Here is a 5,864-nt window from a genome sequence, read left to right on the forward strand (position 1 = left end):
TCAAGGTTATGATATGAAGGAATTGTTTTAAAAATATTTTGCTATGAATAACTTATATGAAGCAATCATACAAGATTATAAAATACTGGTTTTATATGTGCTAAAAAATATAGAGATAATCGATATAAGAAAGACAATTTGGGAAAAGATATCTGACCCAGAAACAGAAGAACTTATGAATCAAAGATGGTACGATATAGATGAAATATGGCAGGATATAGATAAAATAATAGAGTTTGATTTAAATGATCTAGAAATTCAATATTCGGATTAATGATAAGACACTTAAAATACTGGCTAGAAACTATGGAAAATATAAAATTACTAGAACAATTAATGGCGGAAAACTTATACATGTATCAAAGAACCCAAGATATGTTATATCTAGAGTACATCAGAAATAATATAAAAGAAATATTTAGATTAAAATTACTATCAGAAGAATACTACAATAAATATTATTACATATTACCTTAATCGGAGGACCCCCCCCCCAAGGACTATGCCACACACCTTCATGGATCACCTGTATATGTTCTTTGTGCCCAAATGAAGTTCACGAGTCATATAAGTTCCTAAGTAGCACAACTAAGTTACATTTTCTTCCTATATTATTGTTTTCTGCCTCAATTAATTTATCCACATGTTCACATCACTAGTATATAGTCCTAAATCTCAAAAGAGTCATGAACATCAAAACAACAATCTTAAAGATTAATGTTCCTAAGTAGCACAACAAAGTTACATTTTCTTCCTATATTATTGTTTTTTCCCTCAATTAATTTATCCACATGTCCACATCACTAGTATATAGTCCTAAATCTCAAAAGAGTCATGAACATCAAAAGAACAATCTTAAAGATTAAAAAGACAAGGTAAAGTGAATCTATATAGTTATGGGTGGTAGCTTAGGGGTTAAAATACCTAGCATGGGTCGATCCCAATCTATATTATTATGGGTGGCAGCCCAAGGGTTAAAAGCCTAGCATGGGTCGATTTCGATTTGTATATTTATGAGGAGCGCATCCCAAGATTAAAATGCCTAGCATGGGTCATCCTCTCCTTCCACTAATCAGCTGGTCATTGTGTCACATGCTACAAAGTCTATAAAGAAAAGATGAGTAAACTTAAAGCCAAGAATGTAATGTACATGATTCCCCAAGTATAACCAAAGAATTTAATGTACATGATTTCACAAGTATAAGCAAAGGTGAATGTAATGTGCATGATTCCTCAAGTATAAGCAGAGGTGAATGTAAGGTATGTGATTTCACAAGTTTAATCAAAGGTTGTCTCTTATCCTTATCTATACAGAATAATTGTGCATTTGTACCTGATTTCAGTTGAGCTCTTATTTTACATATGGTTACTTTATGCCTCGCATATTCAGTACATTCTTTTGTACTGACGTCCCTTCTGGGGGATGTTGTTTTCATGCCACAGGTACAGGTACTCAAGCTAATAAAATATCTCAATCTAAGCATAGGATACTCAACGATCTTTGGTGAGCTCCAGGTTGCTTCAAGGCTTTGCCGAGTCTCTAGTATATTTTTGAGATTATATATTAGTTAAGGGGTATGATGGGGTCCTGTCCCGTTATAAGCTAAGTGTCTATCTTTTAGAGGCTTTGTAGAGCAATGTCAAAGTGAAGCGTAATTATATCTTGTTTTCTAGCAATTAAGGCCTCAACGACCAATCAAGTATATCTATTTTGGGCCTATCCATGTTGGTATTTTATCAGGGTATTTTACGTATACTCATCAAAGATTTATAACTTCATTTTTTGCATGTATGATAAGCAAGAGTTATATGTTGGTTCTCTCGGGCCGTTAGGGCATCGGGTATCTGTCCGTCTCAATGGTACTTGAGGTGTGACAAAAGTGGTATCAGAGCCGATCATCCTAGGGTGTCTACAAAGCCGTGTCTAGTAGAGCCTTACTTATGAATGTGTTGCGCGCCACATTTATAATTAGGGGGTTTCTTAGACATTTAGGTTAGGAAATGTGAACTTGCTTTATATTCTAGATCGTGCGATTGAGTTAAGTCAAATAGTATATTCCTAGTACTATGATCTATGGCATCAAGATTACACCTACTACGGTTAAGGTCAAAGGTGGTCAAGGGCTAGTATATCCTGAGAGGCAATCTTCAGAGGAACATTTCATGTTATCAAAATTTAGAGAAAGGATTTTAGAGGTTTCTACGTTACTTATACCTACAGTTGTAATAGTACCACTTGTATCATCTTGCTTTTTATGAGCGTGATATAGCATGATCACTAAATGGTTACGTAGTCATAGAGATGGGCTGCATCATTTCCTAATATAGAATTTTAAAAGAATGTGATTGGTTCTTGAGTCTGTAATCTCATCAAATATGACTCATTCAGTGGTTATAGGATCTAATCCTATGAAGTACATTCAGTATTTTGTCAGTAATATACACATAATTTTTAGGATTATGTATGTGTTAAAAATAGAAGTGGTTGAGCTGAATTTGTATTAGTTAAAATGTGGCATCATCATAGTTCGGTAAGGCATATAACAATTCTATTTGCAAGAGATACTCTTAGTGGGCCGATAGATCCCATATTTTTATTTATCATCTTGTGTATGTCAGGCTTGAATTTTAAGATATGCATATAACATGTTAAATTAAATGACTCATTGGGTTGTTAAAAAAAACTTAGAGGATAAGTATTTTCATTGTTTTGTATTAAAGTATATGTGCCCCATCATTATTATGTGTTGGTCATATAGGAACACATGATTAAGGATTTAGGTTGAAAATATTGAGGGGTTAGCCATAAGTTATGATTTATTAGGATATTCAGAGTACATGAAGGCATAGATTAATAACCAGCAAGAGAATAATTGGTTATATATGAAATAAAGGAGAAAAATATTTGAATACTATAGAATAGTAAAGTTCTTGGGTAGTATAAGAAGGCAACATATGTGATTATTAGAAGAAACATTGGCATAGATTGTGCCCTTATTACAAAGGATGTTTATTAAGTATTGACATAAGAAAGAAATATCGATTCTTTAATTTTAACCAGTTGCAATGGCATACTTTCTCTGAAAAACTTTTCAAATTTTTTATTAGACAGAAGTCATTTTTTATTGACATTGAATTTTGGTGTTTAGTATTAATACCTACAACAACAGAGAGTGCGACCGAAAGGTCACTTCTGTAGAAGATAAATTTCACCTTGTGTGGTTCCCTTAAATACACTTGAATCATTTGTATGAAAGAAAGATGGTTTCTTACATTAGATTATAAACTTAGAAAGGAGCGAGTTTTGATGCTAGGAATACTGTGTCAACACTAGAAGATGGCATGGGAACAATTGCATATGCTTTATGATGAGTAAAGAAACACAAGTAGAACCACACCATCAATGAGTTAGAACTAGCAATAGTGTCCTTGCACTTAAGATTTGATAAAATCTTTCTATATGATGTCTCTTTGTTTGCAAAGGCTCTAGTTGCTTATATGGTTGTACATGTTACATATCTTATGCCTTATTATGGATTATTTTCCCATTTGTTACATTATTATTTTTTTGGATTACTTGCATGTAGGTGTTATTTTCTTCATAAAGCTCTCGTTTTTGTTATATATTTCATATGACCTTGTTCTAGTTCACCATTACGTGCTACAAATCACTTGTTCGTATTTTATTAGCATCATATATTGATGTTTCATATGTTATCGACATTATAAATTACTAGTTCATGAATCACATGTACCATAAGTCACTTGTCTACATATTATATGCTTCATAGACCATATATATGCCACATGGCTCATAGCCTACTTGTTTACTATACCTGAGTAGTTTATTTGTCCATGTAGATGGATAGCAAAACATGGTGCCCTTTCAAGATGCGAAGAACAATAGATAGAGTATTGCATTGGGGGCAATCGTGTATTTTTACAAAATACATCTATTACAGGCTTCATGAGATTTGGGCAGAAAGGAAGTTGTGCTCTTGATGTGTTGGGCCTTAACATACAGAGAACTGACCAAAAAACATAAGGTAGAGCTACTTCAAGAGTTATATCTCGTACACCTAGTAATTCACAGTCTATGAAGTGTTAACATTTAGTGGACCCATAACTTATCGTAGTATTGAAGTCATAGAGCACTTGTCACTAGAGAAAGTTCTAATATATTATAAATTTCAAAGTTAAGAATTCAGTCTCCGTTAGAGTGTTGTGTAGGAGTCAAAGAGATTAAAAGGGCCACTTGAGAATTGAAGAACTCTACGAAGTTCAAGAATCCATATTGTTCCAAAATTTTCATGAGATTTTGACATCATTTATCTTCTTTTCCTGATTATAAGGTTCACATGCATCTATTCACTTGTTAATATAATCACCTAATTACTTGTTAACATCAGTCCATTTGATATTTTAGCCATGCGTCATAAGTTCAAATGTGTAGTTCCTACTTGGGATTGCATATTCAAAAAAGTTCCACATCAAGCTAGTGTATAAGTAAAAAGATATAAAGGCAAGTCATACCATATAGAATTATTTCACCTGAAAGTATGTCGCAGGGAGGAACCTTACTTTTTATTTTTGACTATTTAATATGCTTCAGTTGTTTAAATGTCGTGCAAGGCTTATTCATTTACAAAGAAAATTTTGAAAACTTTTTTACAGATATGCTAGAGTCGACATTATTTTGAGCTACACCACCCATTCGAGGACGAATGATCCAAAGGGGGATGATATAACACTCTGTACATTTCAACATGTATACGACTAAGTTAATACTGATGAAAGTATTTAAACTCGAGAAGTGAGGTGGTTATTAAGCTTAAATTTTAGAGTTGAGTGTTAAGTTTAAATTAAGAGATTAGAATTTGGAAAATCAGATAAAATAAGTGAGGTGCTTGCTTGACTAAATTAAGCAAGTAAGTGCATCACCTACTTAGACTTTTTGACCAACTTAATAAGAGTAAGTAGCTGCATCACCTACCATAGCTAAATAGATTTAATAAGAAGAAGTAGTTGCATCACCTAGTTTGACATTTCAGCAGCTTAAAAATGGCCAAGTAGGTGGATCACCTACTTGGAAATTTTTGGACAAAAATGAAGAAGATAGAGGCGATGGAGTGCCAGCAATTATAGGGTCATATTTGGCTCATTTATGTCTTAATTCTTGCATAGAAAAAAATGAATTTATCTCCAGCACTCTTTCTTTCCCTCAATGATTATCACAGCCACCTCAAAAATACTCCATGGGTTCTCGAAGAAACCCTCTTAATTTCTATTCAAGGTAAGTAGAAACCTTATGGTTTAGCTTGATTGTCCCATGAGATTTCATGTTTTTCATGTTTAAATATGGTGCAGACTTTTCCCTAAGTTGTCTGCTCATGTTTTCTTTGTTATTAAGACAGTTTCTCTTCTTATTTTGTTCAAGTGTAAAGGGTGATTAAAACTCTTGAAGGAGTACAAGTTAAGAGAACAATTTTCCATAATTTGAGGTAAGGTTACTGCCACATTTTTTCTCACTATAGATATCAGATTAGGTGAGATTTCTCTAAGTGTTTTACTACAAATTCATGAAAAAATGATCGGAAGCAGTGAGTCAAAGTTTTATTGATTATTTTAGAAAGGTTTGGGGCTGTCTATACGTGGTGAAGTTTGGAGAAGTATCGAGTAGATGATTGGGTTTATTAGTGCTAAAAGGCATGATTTTATTCCTATATATGGTAGTGAGAGTGTGGTAAAAGGCATGGTTTTATTCCTATATATGGTAGTGAGAGTGTTGTTTGTAAGTATGAGGCTGTTGGGTGTTGAAACACCATTTATGAATAGTAGAGCTTTATGTCCGCTAAGTGTTCGAC

At 33.3% G+C, this 5,864-nt stretch overlaps 1 long non-coding RNA gene across 1 annotated transcript; it reads left to right on the forward strand.

Annotated features, from left to right (window-relative positions):
• The first annotated feature begins 1,159 nt into the window (after positions 1-1,159).
• Positions 1,160-5,340, forward strand: LOC107060671 (uncharacterized). Its single transcript, XR_001473457.1, has 3 exons — positions 1,160-1,504; positions 3,862-4,046; positions 4,675-5,340. It is a non-coding gene; the product is annotated as an uncharacterized lncRNA (long non-coding RNA).
• The last annotated feature ends 524 nt before the right edge of the window (positions 5,341-5,864 follow it).

Source organism: Solanum tuberosum, unplaced genomic scaffold, assembly GCF_000226075.1.
Source record: "Solanum tuberosum cultivar DM 1-3 516 R44 unplaced genomic scaffold, SolTub_3.0 scf00006, whole genome shotgun sequence".
In the NCBI taxonomy this organism is placed as follows: domain Eukaryota; kingdom Viridiplantae; phylum Streptophyta; class Magnoliopsida; order Solanales; family Solanaceae; genus Solanum; species Solanum tuberosum.